Source organism: Sitophilus oryzae, unplaced genomic scaffold, assembly GCF_002938485.1.
Source record: "Sitophilus oryzae breed Bouriz unplaced genomic scaffold, Soryzae_2.0 scaffold_128_pilon_pilon, whole genome shotgun sequence".
NCBI classification, from domain to species: Eukaryota; Metazoa; Arthropoda; class Insecta; order Coleoptera; family Curculionidae; genus Sitophilus; species Sitophilus oryzae.
Window position 1 is genome coordinate 72,597 of NW_022145937.1, and position 19,704 is coordinate 92,300.

Here is a 19,704-nt window from a genome sequence, read left to right on the forward strand (position 1 = left end):
TGAATATACGTACTCTAAGTATGAAAAATGGTGCACCGAAAAGAAAGTACACAACTGTGGAAATGAAAAACCTCGTGAAAAACTCATAACTTATTTTTCCAATTTGTCCGCTACTTATAAGCCTTCGTCTCTTTGGGATTTCTATTCAATGATACGTACTATGATATCCATTAAAATAAATATAATATATACTTCATGAGGCATTTACTTGATTAAGATTGTTCAAACTGTATCATTAACATTTATAATAAATAAGTTTTCATATTTTTATAATTATTATCAAACAACAGTTTAATAATTGTATTTAGTAGGTATTTAGTGCAAAATAAATGTTTTACAAAATATTTTTTTCTATTTGGTAGTCATCTAAACAAGGAGAGCGGTAATGAAAATGCGTGACTTAAGAGCTCTTAACTCACTCAAAATGCGTGAGTTAAGAGTAGGGAATGCAATCTCGCAAATGCTGGATCCCGCAAATGCGGGGTCCCTCTGAGATTCCGCGGGGTCAAAGTAGCGGGATTTACCGTGCGGAATCTGCGGTTACTTGGATCGACACATTACTATTGGGTAAATTAATCGATCTCAGTCAAGATCATCAAACCGTTCCGGGCTGATGCGTCGACGCTCGGAACCTGGGGGATTCCCCTTACGACTTGGCCATTAAAAATAAGTGAAACAAACAGGTTAGTTAGTTGTTAGATTTCTTTCTGGCCTATAAGGGTAAGGCCTGGTATGGACGGGTAGTGAAGAAAGTATTGCCTGGTAAGTGAAGAAAAGCGTTTAACTAGTACTTGTGGACAATTTCGTCAAATAAACTGCCTGATATAATTATCGGGACAAGCAAAAATTTAGGGTAAATTTAAAGTTGTATATCTCTTGAACTAAAAAAGATTTTGGGATGCGGTTTGGACCAGGTTTTAGATGCATCTATTGTGATTAAGATGCTATGTGGTTTTCGAAAATATATTTAGTGAATTCTCGTATACAGGGTATTTTATAAGAATGTGAAAATTTGGTCAAAAATCTTTTTTACCGCAAATTTACAAATTTTAAAAAATCGAAATTTTAATCTGTATTGAAATTAGAGAAAACAATTTGAACGGTTTTTTTTTGTTTTAAAGAAAATACGACGTTTTTTCGAAAAATATGCATTTTTAGTCATAGGTATGTTCCTAAATGGTACAAAAAGCTTTGTACATTCTGCAAATGCCAAAAAATTATTGATATAGAGTGTATCTAAAAGCAGATAACTAACACAAGTTAAAAAAACTTCAACGTCAGAATAATATTTTTATTTATAAAATAAGTAGATAAAATATAATAAAATTAAACACTCACTTGTGAGAATTTGTATACATCGGTCCAAATTTCTGTACAGATAGTTTAAGATACACGCTATATCAATATATTGTGGGCCTATGCAAAATGTACAATGCCTTTTGTACCATTTAGAACCAAATGTATGACTATTGTTTACAGTCCCGCAATTTTGCGGATCCGCGGGATTGATTGCTTTAATCCCGCGGGTTTGCGGGATTGAGATTTTGGTGCGGGATTGCATTCCCTAGTTAAGAGCTCCTTAACTCACTGACGTAGATAAATATTATTACCGTATATTTTGTAAAAAATATATTGAACAGTTCGTCACATCCTGACAAAACATGTATATTGTATAATAACATTTTTTTAACTTATATTTTAGGAAGTGTAGTGATGGTGTATAGTGCAAAATAATTGTGAAACTCGTTTAAATTCTTGTGGTATATAAGTTTATTTTCCTTTATATCTTTCATTTTAGCACAACACAAAATTTGTCTGTAATAATAATTGTGTTAAGCTTCATTCAGAACCTCCCAATTAGTGGAATAAATTAGTGGTTTCAATTACACTTTATACTTTTTAGTTTATGATCATTCACAATGTCTAAAAAACACAATTAAAATTAATGAAATATCCTAGTAACAGCTTGCGGCAGTCTGTTGTATCCATAGAGAAAGCATAATATTTACCTTATAAATTGTATATTTTGATTTCTAACCAAAATTTTGCTTGACGGGTTATAATCAAAGACCAAAATGACATTACTCGCAAATTTTAAAGTATTATTAGTGGAAAAGTTAAAAGTTTGTTAACTTTTTTCAATAATTGAAAATTACTACCACTAATTATGACGTTCTGAATGGTTACATTAAAATTAGGTGAACGAACTTCTAATGAAATTGAAATTACTAATTTATTCCACTGATTTCGAGGTTCTGAATGAAGCTTTAGTATAATGTTTTGGAAATATTACTATTGAAATGTAACTCATGAAAAATATGCTTTATCGAAAAAAAAATTGGGTTCCGAATGTAAGAAGACAAATTTTGCAGAAGCTTTTCAGAAAGAGAAAAACTAACATAATGATTAATATAAAGTATATGAGAAAGTACTTAAATATTGATTCTTCTGAATAAAATATAATATTATTGGTATTTGTGTAGTGATTAGAGAACGAAAGACAATTTTGATAATAAACTTTAATGAAACTTCATAACAGATAAGTTAAAAATTTGTTATTTCAATATTACTCATTATTACTACACACCTATTTAGCTTCAAAATAAAATATACTTTTATATTTTCAGGAAGAATACTGCATGATGAACCAAGAGGAAAAATTAAAGAAAAGAAAATCTTTATTTTATCGATACTGATCATGGCAAAATTGATAAAGGTCAAAATTATATTGGCGGTAGTTTTCTTTGTACTACTATCAATCAAAACCGTTATTTTGGTAGCTGCAGTCACATTCCCGACGATCCTCAACAATATTAAGCACTCTTGCCAACATCACCAGCAAAAAACAATAATAGAAGAAGTTAAACCTAGCAATTCCTGGTTTGGGTAAGCCTTATTTTCTTTTAATGAAAAAAATACAAATTTATTGTTATTTTAGTTTACTGTTAGATGGTTTAGCTGCACTAAAACACAAAGTTCATTAAAAAGTAATTACTTAAAATATGCAAACAAATGTAAGAAAGTAGAATTAGAAAAATTGAGAAAAGCATAAAACTAGATGCATAATAAATATAAGTTTTTAGCAAATATATAGTTTACTCGGCTTTCAGTATACTAATTAGGTTTAGATCAAAGTTTTTTGCTAAATACTGAATAAGTTATATCATATTTCTTTAGATTTAAAATATGCAATTATGTACCTACTTTTAAGAAAATAATTAAAAATGTTTATTTCTTACTGAATTAATAGCGCATGTTTACAGAGCATGCGCACATGAAAATAATGCTGAATATTTCCTCCTGCGCAAGCGCATCACAGTTCTATGACGGTTGAGAATCGGCTTGGTTACGCTAATCATAAATAAAGCCACTGAGACATTATTCTATAGGAATCTATAGGAATCTATAGGAATCTATAGGAAAATTTTTGTCTGAGGGGTAGGCAACCTTAATAATATTTTGAAGATATATAAATTCCCCATTGAACTCCGAAATAATATACTGGGTGTTCCATTTAAAATAAAGGAGTAACTTGCTTTTAAAAGTGACTAATGTTCTATATTAATTTTGTCTCACCCTGTATAACTTTTTGGGTCAAATTTCAATATGGTTTAACATACAATGGTTACTGTAATTAAATATCAGGCTATACAAGGTCAACTAAAATTTAGGTAGCTGTTATCGAAATTTAAAATTTTCTCAAAATGTGAAATATGTCTAAATCTTTAGGTTTTAGGTAAATGGTTCTTTAATAAAACTCACCTTTATTTTTTTTCTGGAATCCGAAAATCAATTAATATATAGGGTGTTCCATTAGCAAAAACACAACTTTGATGTGTAATTTTTTTGGGGGACACCCTGTATAATTCTATATATTTTTATAAAATACTTTCAGTTAACCTACATATGCTGCCAATATTTAATTTCGATATAAACTACCGTTCTCCTTAGAGCTTCCGCGGCATATGAGAGGCGCCAGCCATCCTGCCCAAGTAGCATTGCGACCACATGTTTACTAAACACAACGTTGGATTAGTTACAAAAAATAGTTAGCTCCGTACCTTGGGTATTAAAATAAATGTAAACGTTGTTGTAACGTTGTGCCGACGTTGAACTAGTACTACAACAAAGTAAAAGCTTCTGCGACGTCGAATAAACGTTGTCTTTTAACCTTTTTTGCTTAAGTGATCTTTAGGTGATTCGGACAACGTAGTTACAATGTTGGGCAATAAAGAGTTTTCCGACGTCACTTTCAGGACCTATTCCAACGTTATGCAAACGTCGTCTATTTTACTAATTCCAACGTTGTTTAGATTTCCTTATTCTTACGTTGGAAGGACGTCGAGCCACTACCTTTTTGCAACTGTATTGAACCATAACCTTAAATCTTAAATTTTCACTTCATTGTTCTGTTCAGTCAGACAGTTCAGTGCTGTTTTGTTTTTATAAAAAAACTTAATTAAAATGAGACATAAGAAAGGTACATATAAAACTAAATTTAAATATACATCGACATATTACCGATACTTTATCCACTCCCTAGTTTATTTAGATTATAGAGGGCGGCACAATTCTAGGATGACTAAATTAGGCAATCTTGCGACTAGTATACTACTTGTTAAGGCTGAACTGCGACTTTATTAGTCCAGTATGCGACTACTCGAACTACTCCATCTTAATCTCCAAAATAACAAAGTGAAAGCCGCCATATTGTTGAATAAGAAAATGTTTCGTTCCTAAAATAGCAATAATTCCTGCTTTTTGAATACATTAACTTGAAATATTTGACCCTAAAAAACATGCGGAAACAATTTTTTCGACTGCGAATAAATTATTTTCATTTTACTAAAAAAAATCAAGAAATTTTTTAAAACTTCTTTAATTTTAAGGCCCATTAGTATTTTTCAAAGAAGAAACAATACATTTATCAATAAAGTTGTTTGCGTTTAACTTTTTTGCCTTGGGTAACGAGTTACAGAGTCGGTTAAAGTGTTTCAATAATTATGATCTTCAAACATCCTCCACACTTAAATACTTTTGTTTTGTTTTCCTTTACTGCCATCTGGCATATGTCTAACTAAATCATAAAAATAATATTTTTACTATAATTATCCCAATTTAGGATAAAACGCGACTTAGACGCCATGTTATTATAGTTTTGTATTTCTGTGAATTAGGATTTTAAACAACATTGCAGTTTGTACTAAATTAGGCTGCTAGCCAACGTCGGTATCCAACGTCCGTCGTTTCGACCCAAAAATTATTCTCCAAACTAGTGCAGACTAGGGTTGGCACGAGGTCGTGCCGACGTTACGCCCCGACGTTTGGTCGCGTGACACAACGTTGTCCCAACGTCCAAATGCTGCTTGGGTGTATATCGAGAGATTAATAAATGCAACATTTGTGTCATTTTAAAACGGTACAAAATATACAACAAAAATTCAGTAAGAAATAAAACTATCTATGTACCACGGGAATTAGAAAGTTTTAATAACCTCGGGCAATTATTATCCCTCGAGCCATAGGCCTTCGGGAGAGAAACTTTGCCCTCGATATTTAACACCCTTAAATTCCCTTGATACATAAATATCTATTTTTTAACATTGTTTAATTTTCAAAATGTTATAAAACAGTCATACATATTTTTTATTATATTTTTTTAATAAAATTTCTGTCAACTTAGTAATTTCAAATAATTTATTTTTAGGTGGAGAGAGGACCAGGTGGACAGAAATTACTACACATAAATATTTGAAAATATATTTTAATAATGATAAATATAAAATAATCGTAAATGTCATGTGAAATAATTTTATCGTTAATATAAATATTTTAAAACAGTAACAGTTTATGAATTTTATCATGCACTAAAATTCGAATATTTCATTTGGTTGGATTTTCCGTATTTTATAACTAACAGTCAAAATGAATTTTATTAAATAAAATCAATAAAATATTATTTTCGTTGTGTTAAAACCGATAATATATTTATTTTTTATACATTAGTTGAAGTTTTAGAGATACGTTCATATGCCAGGAATGAACGACTAGCGTCTACGTCCCACTAGTCTCCTCGGACACCCAACAATGTTGCCAAGTACTAGATCTTAATTTTCACTACATTTTATTCAAAGTAAGCGTTAATCAAATCATCTAAAAATGTTTTTACTATTTTTTTAAATCAAATATTATACACTCAGATGCAAAAAAAACGCAACGGGGAAATTTTTGGTCAAATTTAAAGTGTTATACTTTTATTATTTTTAGCCCTATATTCATGATTTTTTTTAAAAATGTATATAATTATATCAACTTTAATTCGTAAACTAAGTTTATTATAAACTTTAGTATTTGGCATATTATATACAGAGTTAATCGAGGAGTTGTTTTTTTACTTTACCCTAATTTTAAAACACCCTGTGCAATAATTTCGCATGTAAATTTTCCTAAAATATAATTTTACAGTTAGAACCATGTCTCCTGAGCATTTTATTTTTTGGATCATGTCAATTCATGCTTTGGTGAATTTTTGAGAGCGAAATGAACTTGCCACGATTAATTTGCAATTTTTTTAATTATCATTTCTTTTTGAAATTATTTTTCAATGTGATAAGTCGGCTTTGTTGATTATTGTGAACTATATACTACCATGAACTGCCCATAATGTATGACGTTTTGGAAATACTTGGTGGGAGGGTTAGAGGTCGTCTCGGAGGTCGTGAAGCGGTACCAGCCTCATTAAATGAACTTCGCTTGGTTCTTATAGAAGAATGGGAAAGCATACATGATATATGCAGACTGACGAATGAACGGACATATACAGGCAGTTATAGCAGCCAAGGGAAAGCATCACAAAGTATTTTATTTCTGTTTGTATACTTGAGTATTACAGATGTTTTCTTTAATATTGTTAGTTCTGTTATCGTTATTAATGTTTCTTAAAACCAGGCTGTATCGTTAGTCTTTAATGCTTTTTTTAAATTTAGTATAGAGTATCCATTGCTGCGTAATATGACGTTACGATTTACGACAATAACCACGAAAACCATCTCGTCATATTAAAGAATTACATCAAAAAGTAATGATGATATGTAAGTAATGATAAAGTAATGATATATTAAAAAATTACATCAAAAAGTAATGATGAATAACTAGAATATATAGCTTTACTTTATCAGCAATTATCTAATTATACCATATTGAATTTCTGTCAAACTTGCAATTAATCTTAAACCTGTTAAATTTTGTAGAAAACCACAAAAATGAAGTTACGAAATCCCAAGAAACAAGAAGCTTTTACACCAATTTAATAATTAAATATCCTTCTAAGAAAAGGCGATTAAGTATTAACCAAATTGTGACCTATCAGCAACTACTGATCTGATTAATATTCATTATATTCTTGGTTAATTAGCGGTTGCTCTCAAGTGATTCACGAAATTCTATAATGAGGCATTAAGTCGTCTTATTCCATTGAAATATACCGGTTGGCCACTAAATCCGTTCTGTTGTTTTTTGCTTTTCAAATATAATACACACAACCAAACTTATATGGAACCATCTATTATTTTTCATAATTTTTGAGACGTATCAAAATTTTGTGTTTATGAATAAAACTCAGTCCTTACCAATGACTTTTAATGAAAAATAATCCATGTAGCAATAAAAAAATCAGTTCCCAAAATAAACAAAAAGGTATTTTTCTGGTTTCTGAAACGAAATTAAGATTTAAATTTTTAATGACCAAAAAGCAAAAACAAAAAGAAAATTTATAATTTTAATATTCCTTGTTGTCACCTCTAGCCCTTATGCAAGCTTCTATTCGCGCTGGCATGCTTCTTATTAAATTATCAACGTTGTCTTGGGGTATGTCTTCCTATTCTGCTAATGCTGCATCAATAAGCTGTGCAAGACTTCCTGGATTGTTTCGACGAGCTCTAACCCTTCTTTTGAGCTATTCCCACAAGGTGTTCGATAGGGTTTAGATCTGGTGAACAAGCCAGTCCAAAACTATGACACCTTCCATTTCAAGACATTCTCTAGTCACTCTGCTGGTATGGGGAGTTGCACTATCGTACAAGAAGTTAAAATTATAACCAATTGTAGCTCTCCAAAGACTAACGATTGGGTCTAGCACCAAGTCAACATATCTCCGACCCGTTAAAGTTTGTTGAAGTGGTAACAATGGAGTTTTTGCTCCCGGTATAATACCTCCCCAGAAAATTATAGTTCCTCCTTTATATCTTGGTACAGATTTGGCAGCTTGAAATCGCGCTCGTCTTTCTGGAGCTCTCAGAACCCGAATTCGATGGTTATCTGATCTTAGGTCAAATCTGGTCCCATCCGAAAAAAAAATATATTTTGCCAATTCTCAGTTGTCCAGTTTTGATGTTGAAGGAATCAATTTAGCCTGTCAATTTTATTTTGCCGAGATAACTGTGGGATCCGTAACTCTCTCCTACTGTAAAATCCTCGAGCACGAATCCTATTTGTTATGGTTTCAACTAAAACGTTCACACCTGTTGTTGCCAGATGTTGTCTTTGTAGCTCTGGATGAGAAACATTGGTATTTATTCTAGCAATTTGGCCCACAAGGCGGTCTTGTTGTTCAGTTGTGACTTTTTGACGACTTTGTCTGGGCCTATCCTTGTGTGTTCTTAATTCCAAGTACCTTGCATATGTTTTCGATACATACAGTGCCCTGGGCCCTGGGTAACGCCTACTATCTCTGCTACGTCTCTTTGGAGCATTCCTTGTTCGGTGAGAGCAATAATTCTTCTCCTCTGTACATCTGTTATTCCAACATAAAGCATTTTTTTTTTTTTGGATCCAATGAAAATTACCGGACAATCGTGATTTTACTACTGAACACAAAATTCAAAAGAAAATAAACCGCAGCGGCCGTTTATTCTTTATTATCATGTTTATTTACAAGAAAAAGACTTATCTTAAAGTCTATACCAAGTTTTATCTTTGCAAGAAATTTAGTCAGAAATAAAGAGTGATTCCATATAAGTTTGGTTGTATATATTGGAAAATTGGAATCAAAAAATAGAGTTCTTTATAATTTTTTAATTGCTTTTCTTGTCAGTAGAAACTATGGATCCATTAGCATACACACACATATGGAAAATTATTAAAATTCGCAATGAAATCATTCTAAATGATCAAAAGTAGGTATAGTTCAAGCATTATATCTCTTATAATTTCTTAATTCTGAACTAAGTGCTATTAAAATGGATTTGCTTTAGGATAGTTACACTGTGAAGTATATCGACAAGATTATATACAATTGCAAGACTGATTTGTTGGTGATCAGCTTGAGGAAGATGCTCTTTTTCTCTTGACGATTATTGACAACATTTTTAAGAAATATCAGAAAAGATCAGACTAGTGTTAGAATGTTTTTTGGGGGGGGGGTTAGTCACCGCGACCTTACAGATCTATTGTGTGTCCCACTTTCTTGAGTTATAACGAGTTATAACTCATCATACAGTCTCAGCGTTTTGACAAAAGCCAGTATCTGAGACGGCTTGACAGAGGCTATTTCCCCATCTGGTCGTGGTTCTTCCGGAACTGGTCTACTTCTCTGTGATGCTAACTTGATCCTAGATATAGCAGTCAGGCACACTCGGAAGAGCTCCGCAATGTCAGGTGGGAATTATTCATTAATTACATCCAAGTCGGCCGTAGCAGAACATACCCTAAGAGATGGTGACCACAAAATCCAGTTCGAAGACACATAATAAATATGTAAAAATAAATATATAAAAATATGTAGAAATTAAAAAAAAGGATTAAAAAAAAGTTGCCTTCACTAGCATTCGAACCTGCCTTACTACGGTTCCAACGTCACAGCAGCGTAAAATCCTAACGCTTTAGCCACGCGGCCATCGAGGACTTGGAAGATTCTATGTAAAATTCTTACTTAAAAGATAATGTTTAGTGAAAGTACGTTTTTCTTTATAAACATTTATTTAATTCTGTTTTAAGTATTTGTTCTTATAGCGGCAACATAGATCTGTAAAAATTTTAACTGTCTAGCTATAACGGTTCATAAGATAGACCTTTGTGACAGACGGACGGACGAACGGATAGCGAAGTTAGTAATAGGGTTCCCGTTTTTTAGGTACGGAACCCTAAAAAGTAGTAGTATCTGTGTTGTTTAAGATAGATTTAGATTACTGATGGCTATATAATAAAGAAAAATACGATATTTTTATAAGTATGATTATTATTGATAATTAATTTATAAAGTTGATTAAGATGATGTATCGTTGATTTTTGCTTTGTTTTAGATTTACTTAAACACTCACACAAAGATCACTATCATATCAAAAAGCAAGACAAGAAATTCCTGGAGTGGATTATCCCGATAATTCTGTTCATCCAACTTTACTTCGTCAAAGTCGGATTCCACACTTTGCTGTTTGGATTAGTCGTCTTAAAGCTGCTCCTTATAAAAGCGGCAGTATGGCTGCCGTATTTAGCGTATCAAGTGAAGTACGCGTGCACAAAGCAGGGATTCCTCAAGGAAATTTGGGAAGGGCTGTGGAAGAGGAACATGGACGTGGAAAACTATACATTTGTACCGCCGCCGAATAATAATGTACTTTAAATAAAATATTTATGACTTTAAAAATTAGTGTTTTTTTATTTATTTCTAATCTACACACATGGCCAAAATTATTGCATATATCGTTTAAAAATATGCGGAAAGGAATTTAAAGAATCTTTTTTATACATAGCTTTGATAATCTGTAATAAACATTTTTTTGTTAAAATAGATATGGTAAACAATGTTTATCGTTCAGACCCAATATTATTACAAATTCTTGCACATTTCGATTTGTCGTCTCTTGGGTTTCATAAGAAATTTGACCATTGTTTTGACCTTAGAATGTCTAGAAACATTATTTCAGAGTTTAATAGAGTCAGAATAGTAACACTGTCTCAACAGGGCTACCGACAAGTTGCAATAGCTGAAATTGTAGGAGTTAACCAAAGCGATGTTTCGCGAATATTAAAAAAATTCCGGGAGACAAACGAGGTTACAGACCGGCCTGGAAGAGGTAGATAGAGAGTTACTACTGCTGTGCAAGACCGTCAAATACACCTACCAGCACGACGCAATCCCCTGCTTTCTAGTACTACTGCTATTAAAAATGAGTTAGCTCGCCTTGAAGGAGTAAGTAGAAATGTTTCAAGAAATACCATAGCAAGAAGACTCCATAACAGAAGATTACATTTAAGGAGGCCTCTACGTGTTCTGGAGCTTAATTTACAGCACAAAATTACGCGACTACAATGGGCTGAGGAGATGAGAGCAAATAGACCTAATTGGAATATCGTCATATTTAGTGACGAAACAAGAATAATAGGCCTAGTGTCAGATTCTCGACGAATTTTGGTCTGGAGAGCGAGTTTTGGTCTGGAGGAAGACGAATTTTGGTCTGGAGGAAGACGAGCACGCTTGAATGCAGCTCAACCCCGTGTCCTGTTTCAAGGGGGAAGCATTATGGTATGAGCAGGTATAATGCACGTAGCTCGAACTCCTCTTGTTTTTATTGCTGGCGCAATGACAGGTGTCTCATATCTTAGACACGTTTTAGAGCCTATTGTGCGTCCATTTCGAGGGGCATGTTCGGGCAGTGGGGGATGGACGGGGGATGTTTACATGGACGATAATGCTCCTCCCCATCTTACTTTAGCGATTCGCAAATTTTGTGAGGAAGAGGGTATAAGAAAACTGTGGTAGCCACCGATGTCTCCACAAATTGTTTTCAATATTTTTTTTTCTGTTTAAAATTAAATTTGTTTTTGTTGATTTTCACTCATTATGAAATTAAATTATAATAACAGCTTAGCTGCACTTAGATTTTTAATTTTATATTAGTTAGTCGTGTAGTATGCAAATACGTCCAAAAATATAAAAAGAATCATATTAGGTCCAAAATAAAATAAAAATATTGTTATATGCAATAATTTTGGCCATGTGTGTATTTATTAATAAGAACCTAAATAAAAAACGAATCCATCTGAATCTAAAGACCTTTTTTATAAAAAGTGTAACTTTGATATAATTTCTTTTCAATTTAGTGTTGTATTGCAAAATTATTTCCTTCTGTTCTTAATTTAACTAACAACATATAAGAATAAAGTAGAGTAGAATGTTTCATGAATGTTTCACCAATGAATCATGGCGATCTTACATATCTATTATGTGTTCTCCTTTTTTGAGTATTATCATACAGTCTCATACAGTCTCAGGGCTTTGACAAATTCCAGTATCTGAGACAGTTAGTAAGTAGACACCTTTTTTTCTTAGAAACAATGAAAATAAAAAAATACCGTTCATCAATCTAGAGACATTGCTTGCTATACATTTAGATGCATATGCTAAATTCGAGTTTTTACTAGTAAATTTTCATTTTTTCCCTCTTTTAAAAACACGTTTTTAGTTTATATCCTACATAATAAATACTAGATGACAGATGACATGACTAGTTTTTTTAGGCCACATATTAAACACAATTTTAACTTCTACGGTCCAAAAAGCCACAGTCATGTATCATTTTACTCTGACAAATAATATAAATAGGTATAATTCGCTTATATCATCCAGTTTATCTCTTTATTCAATCTGTTTGTTTCACACCGCAACAAAGAAACAAGTCATAGTGATGTTTATAACTCCCATCATTCAATAAGCTAATACAAAAGCAAATATTTACACTCGTTATTGAACAGAAAGCTTTTTGCTTTCATGCTAAAGGACTTTATTAACTATTTGTTTCGCATATATCGGGCGAAATTGTTTCGTTGTATGATAAAGTTCGAGTGTATAAAAAACATTTTCCCGATAAATCAGGAACAAATACATTAGGGAAGTATTGTGTTTTCATTTATTAGTAACCGTTTTGCGTAAATAATTATGACAAAGCCTGGATTTTTTTTAGTAATTTACTTTGATTTACTGAATTCTGTTGGCGATTTTATCGGCAGCTTTACTTTAAATAAGGATAAAAAAATCTTTAGTTATGTTATACAGGGTGGTCAGAACTGTATTCCAGAAACTTCGGCAGCATATTGTGCAGATAAAAATAAGTAAAAAAGTTCGTGTGTCGAAGTTACATCTTTATTACGATTTTTTCCAAATAATTTCTGAAGTAACGTCAATATTTGGGTGAAAAATGCCGTCAGGGAGTTTTTTGACATGAGAAATTTTGATTTTGATGCCAATAGATATGAGTTCTACTTGTAGAGGGCGCCACCTACATATTTTATAACTGGTTTGAAAAGTAATAACCTTATGTCCGCACCTGTATAAGACTGCCGAGAAAAAAAAAATAACTAATTGTAATATTTTAACATTTACGACTTTTTTTACGTAAAAAGGTCTCTTGGTAAAAATTTATAATGGTTCTCGAGATATTTGGAATTGAAACTATCAATACCTGTCATCATTGACATAAATTAAAAATATTGACTAAATAGTTATTAGACTGATATAACAAATTTGAAATATTTTTGTGCCAAAAGTTCAACAGAAACTGGTTTATTATCATTGTTTCGCAGAAAAAAATATGGTTAATTTAATTTTTTCAAAGAAACATTTTTTACGTCACCATTTGTAGTAAACTTGTTTTACGTAAAAAGTCACGGATATGTGTATTTTTTTACCCAGTAGTTTTATACAGGTACGGACGAAAAGTTATTACTATTCAAAACAGTTAAAGCAAATAATGTAAGTGGCGCCCCATAAAAATAGGAGCCATATTGACACCAAAATCAAATTTCTCATGTCAAAAAACTCCAGACATCAATTTTCATCCAAATTTAACGTTACTTCAGAAATTACTTGGAAAAAATCGAAATAAAGTTGAAACTTCTACACCCTGTATCTCCGAAACTGCATCACCAATACGTGGTTAATGATGAAGGACAAGTTTAAAGGTACCTGGAAACATCCCAGATCAGGCCACTGGCGTCAATTGGACTACGTAATAGTTCGAAGGACGCATCTAAAAGATGTCAGACTCACAAAAGCCAGAATAGGTGCCTAATGCGGCACTGACCACCGACTTTTAATTTCAAAAATGAAAATCCAGTTAAAACCCAAACATCCACACCGTAAAAAACAAAACAACATGACCAGATTGAACGTACGGGGTCTAGAGAACAACGATACCGCCGACGCGCGACGCCCTCCGGGAAGCCATCAAAGAATCACTTCCACCGATAACTTCAATCTCAATCCTGGAAGCTGAAGAAGGCTAGACACAATTAAGGGACGCGATTCATAAAATCAGCGAAGCTGTACTGGGAAAGTCCAACAAAAAGAAACAACCAGACTGGTTTAACGAAAATCAACCTCATATACAGGCTTTGTTGGAACAAAAACCTTGAGCACATCAAGCAGTCACTGCAAATCCAAAGGTTGGTAGACAACTTTAAAGCAGCCAACAACACGCTTCGGAGAAAACTACGCCAACTAAAGGATAACTAGTGGTCACAACAAGCTAATCAGATTCAAGAGTACGCCACGCATCACGATTACCGTAAATTCTTCGAGGCTGTAAAAGAAGTATACGGCCCAACCAAGAAGGCAAGCTGCCCAATCATGCTACAAAATGGCGAACTTCTAAAAGAGGAAGAGCAAATCAAGAGCATTACAGCCATATCCTTAACCAAGAAAATAACCCCAATATGGATGCGCTAAACACAATACCTCAGTATAACAGCCTCGATGTATTAGATATCCCAATAACAGAACAGGAAATAAAGGCCTCCATAAAACAGCTTAAAAACAACAAATCAGCTGGCTGTGACGCGATTCCGGCGGATATCTATAAGTGTGCAAGTAAAGAATTTATTGGTCATCTTAAGGCTCTCTTCGATGTCATATGGGAAAGCGGAGAGGTACCTGAGGACTTTTGCAACGCAAATATAGTGAATATATTTAAGAACAAAGGAAGTGCATCAGACTGCGGAAACTACCGGAGAATTTCACTCTTGGCTATCGGAGGAAAAATTCTTACAAAAATTATGTCAAACCGCCTGCACCCACATATAAATAAAATCCTTCCAGAATCGCAAACGGGTTTTCGCACTAACCGCGGCATCGTTGGTTCCATATTTTCCATCCGCCAACTACAGGAAAAAGTAAAAGAACAGCAGTTTAAACTTTATTTTGCATTCATCGACCTAACAAAAGCCTTCGACTCTGTGAATTCTTTCATCATCAGAGATGCACTTTGGGCGATAATGACAAAGTTCGGAGTATCCAACAAATTTCTTACAGTGTGTAAAAGCCTCCATACCAACAACAAGTCAAGAGTGTCACATCATGGATCACTGAGCGATCCCTTCTTAACAAATATAGGAGAGTAGAAGCAGGGATGTGTCTTAGCGCCTCTCCTATTCCACATATTCATGGCAGCGCTCTCCATTATAGTGGACAGCAAACTGCAGGAGAGAGGATTGGGCATTAGATACAGATACGACGGCGGTCTGTTCAACATAAAAAGACTCAAAAACATGTACAAAATTCATCACAGAACTTCAATACGCTGATGACTGCGCTCTAGTTGCAAAAACTGTACAGCAATTACAAGAAATGTTGAACACATATACCTGGGCATACGAGGCTTTGGGCCTTAAGCTAAACATCGACAAAACTAAAATCATGTGCACTCCCCCGGAAGATCACAACAATGCTATAAAAATCGGAGAAAAACTATTGGAATATGTAGTGGAATTTAATTATCTCGGCAGTTTGATTTCGAAAAAGGCCAATATCGACTCTGAAATTCAGCACAGGATCAGCAGCGCCTCAAGAGCATTTTGTAAATTAAAAGACAGGGTTTTCTACAACCATGACCTGAACACAAAAACAAAACTTGCAGTGTACCGAGCAATAATAATCCCCACCATGTTATATGGGAGCGAAACCTGGGTGCCGTACCGCCGACACATGAACGCATTAAACAAGTTGCAACAGAGACATCTTAGACAACTCTTAAGAATCAGATGGTTCCATCATGTCTCAAACGTATCGGTTCTTGAAAAAGCTAACTGCGAGTATTGAAGTCATGGTCACAAAATCCCGACTAAAATAGGCTGTTCACGTATGCAGAATGCAAGAAAACCACATACCAAAATCACTGCTGTACGGTGAGCTTTTTTTTCAACGAAAACTTAAAGGGGATTAACGTGCAGAATGAGTGGGAAGTAGCAGCTCACAAGAGAACTCATGGGAGAAGAATTGTAAACTCAGTTAACAGCGAGAACCAAAAATTTAAGAATGAGATTTAAGCAATGAGATTTTTGAATGTCCGGAGTGAGGTAGACAAATAACATCACGTATTGGGCTTTTCAGTCACAGAAAAGCTCATGAAAGAAAACGCCTTACGTGACCATCTTCTGATACGTGTCAAATACTCGTCAGCGAGTAATGGCAGTATGTATGTATGTATCTCCGAAACCAAGCATTTTAGGACATACTGTCATTCTACAGAAAATGTACATACATTATCTGCAGAATATGCTGCGGAGGTTTCCTGAATACAGTTCGAACCATCCTGTATGTTGAGCTTTTTTTGGTGACTTAATATAGTTTTCTTTTGGGGTACAGATCTGCAGATTTTGTCACCCTCATTTTCTCAATCAAGGAAATATGACATCAGAACAAATTTTATGTCAGTGCCATAACCTGTCAAATGTGCGGTTTTTTGAATAAGGCAATGATAGAGAAAAAAGTTATAAATACCTCGCAATAAAAATGTATAAAATAACTTTAAATATGTACAGCTTAGAAAATTTCATAGTAATTTTGTACAAGAACATATATTACATTTTAATGGTTTCCTGATATTATAGTTCCTGGATTAACAGAGTTAATTTTTGATTAAACAGAAAACCAAAAATTTGTTTTCATTTGGTGTAGTAAAATAAAAATCTCTTTTCCTCAATAACTTTCCAAAATAAACAAACTTAATAAAGTTGTGTTAAGTCGGTTATTAAAAATAACAACTCAGATATAGTTGTGTGCGGTTAATTATAAATAAATAACATCTGTATTTACCCACAGGTACGTAAAATATTTATGTACAATATTAATATTACCAGTATTTAATATAAAATTAATATAAAACGGAAAAACTGCGCCTTAAAATTACAAAATTCCTCTGCAAAATTCCTGCAATTCATCAAAGAATAATTTTATTTTTTATCGAAGCATTTGAAGAATGCGATAATTAATTAGCAAGGTACAACATAATTATGTTAACAGTTTAAATATTTTCAAAGTTTGGACGAATGAATGAATCGATTTATTCAAAACTGGAATTTGGCTCTTAATGATCTTTTAGGTATTGGTATCGATTGATCCCATAAACTGTTAGCAAATAATTTATTTCCTGACGCTGCGTTGTTCTGGAAAAAAACTATTTATAGGTATTAGGTAAAAAGTACGTATTATAGAAAAATAAAGCGCTGCAATGTATTTTACAATATATTTAAATATAACTTCATTTGACAAAAAATTGCAAATATTGTAAATGACTATTATATGTATAGGTGGTATACAAAGTGTGGGTCAGCTGCGTTTTGCGGGGATACACTTTCGGGGGTTATGAGCCTCATAGATTGAATGGGTTGGTGAAAATCGCAACTAAGCTTAAAAATTTTCAAAGGCCGGAACTGGTTGCAGTGAAGGGAGAAAACTAAAGAGGTGGCCATCACGGTCTTTCTGTCGAGGAGCAAGGGGAAAGACACCACCTATCTGCTGAACCTTATCCAGGGTCAGAACTTAAATGTAAGGACATCGAGTTGGCGAGTCATTAACTCGAGAGGGGAGGGTCATGGTTAGCTCCTCACAATAGGAATTGACCTCAAATCCAAGGAGGCAATAGAGATTACGTGTGTCACTAAATAAATGGAATGAATATCTACAAATTTTTTGATACTTCTTTATCAACAATAACTTTTGCACCCATTGTAAAAATTAGAAACACAGTAACAGCTCAAAGTGTCAGGGTCTGACACAGTCTTTGACGTTTAACTTGCAAACTAATTTAACAAAAAATAATATCTCTCTCTAGAATTTACTTCATCCTCACCCAATTTATCTAGCTGTATTTCCCAGTTATTTATTTCTTCTTCGAGATTTCTCTGCTGAACCTCGTTAATAAAACCATCATTTTCAGTGGTTCACTACTTGGTTCATCAGCAATTGAAGAGAAAACTTTTTTTTTAAATTATGTTTTTTATTATTTTTAATAATTGAGATTTTGACATGATAAAGCTGTAGTATATTAAGACACGATCAAAGTTGAAAGTAATGGCGTGCAAAAATGTCTATACGTTTTATATATAAATGTATTATCAAATGCTTTTGTATCATCAGAATTATTTTTTTGGGCAACGGCCCAGCTACGTCGAAACACCGGTTCCCATTAGAACACCGAAGTTAAGCGACGTAAGGCGATGCTAGTGGATGGACGGGTGACCGGTTCGAAACTTTGCATCGTGTTGTTGTCCAAAAAGGAAAAGTGTAAAATCTATTGATACACAATAGACTGCTCATTCACGCCGGTTCAAGACCGGATGAGATCGGATATCTCGTGAGTAAAAGTTAATTTAGACACTTCCTAAGTCGGTAGGCCATTGACCATGATATGGCCGAGGACCGCGGTTCGCATCTTTGAAAGGAGACGTTAACTTGTACCTCAAAAAAAAAATATATTTTTTTGTTTTATAATTATTCCATTAGGCTTTTATTATGACAGTGTTTGTATTAATTATATAACCATTTTTTAAAGGTATTGTCTGAGTAAAATATGCCGTTGTCGGCAATAATATCATAAAGAAAACTTTTATAAAATAATTTTATAAATATCTCGCATGATTTTAATAAAACAATTTTATATATGTTCGCAAACGAATGACCTAGTGTCGAGTAACCGCGGTACAAATTTATTATAAAACGAATTTGTCCGGTAAGGTAAAATGTCGTATAAAATACATTGTATAAACGTTTATAAAACAGAATTAAAATTTGTCGTAAGACTGTTCCGTATTTTTGCTTTAAGAACGTTCATACGACTAACTTATAAAGCAAAATCATTTTAAAAACTAAAATATTTCACTTGCAATTTTAATACAATAAAATGGTTTTTGAAGAGAAGTAATAAAGTAATTATAAAACAGAATAGTACCGAAAGTTAAAAATTAAAAAAATGTGTGCTGGTTAGGGAAAGAGGGACATATCCTCTATTATAGATACTGGACAACACCGGTATCAGGTCTCAGGAGAGACCAAGTTAAAGAGGTGGAGAAAATGGAGGCAGATCCTCCAGCCTACACCACACGGGTACCTTAGCCGGAGGCAAGCTCCTCGACTGTGAAGGGCACGGTGGGCCAGACTCCAACCGTGGAAGGGTGTGTACGCTAAGAGGAAGAACATCTGCTGTCAGAGGAGGATGGGAAATACCCCGTCCCCTCTACAACAGGGGTATGATGGGTTATAGACTGTGTAATGACCAAAAGAAAGGGGGTACAATAGATCTTTAAGGTCGCAGTGATTAACCCCCGCCCCTCTAACTCATTTTACATTCTACATTCTACATCGGTGGTATAATATTTTATCACCGAATATTAACTAATCTTCCCAACCGGCAAAGGAGTATGATAGGGAGACAC

At 33.6% G+C, this 19,704-nt stretch overlaps 1 long non-coding RNA gene across 1 annotated transcript; it reads left to right on the forward strand.

Moving 5' to 3' along the window:
- The first annotated feature begins 616 nt into the window (after nt 1–616).
- On the forward strand, nt 617–5,828 carry LOC115874427. Its single transcript, XR_004048838.1, has 3 exons — nt 617–762; nt 2,628–2,886; nt 5,708–5,828. It is a non-coding gene; the product is annotated as an uncharacterized LOC115874427 (long non-coding RNA).
- The last annotated feature ends 13,876 nt before the right edge of the window (nt 5,829–19,704 follow it).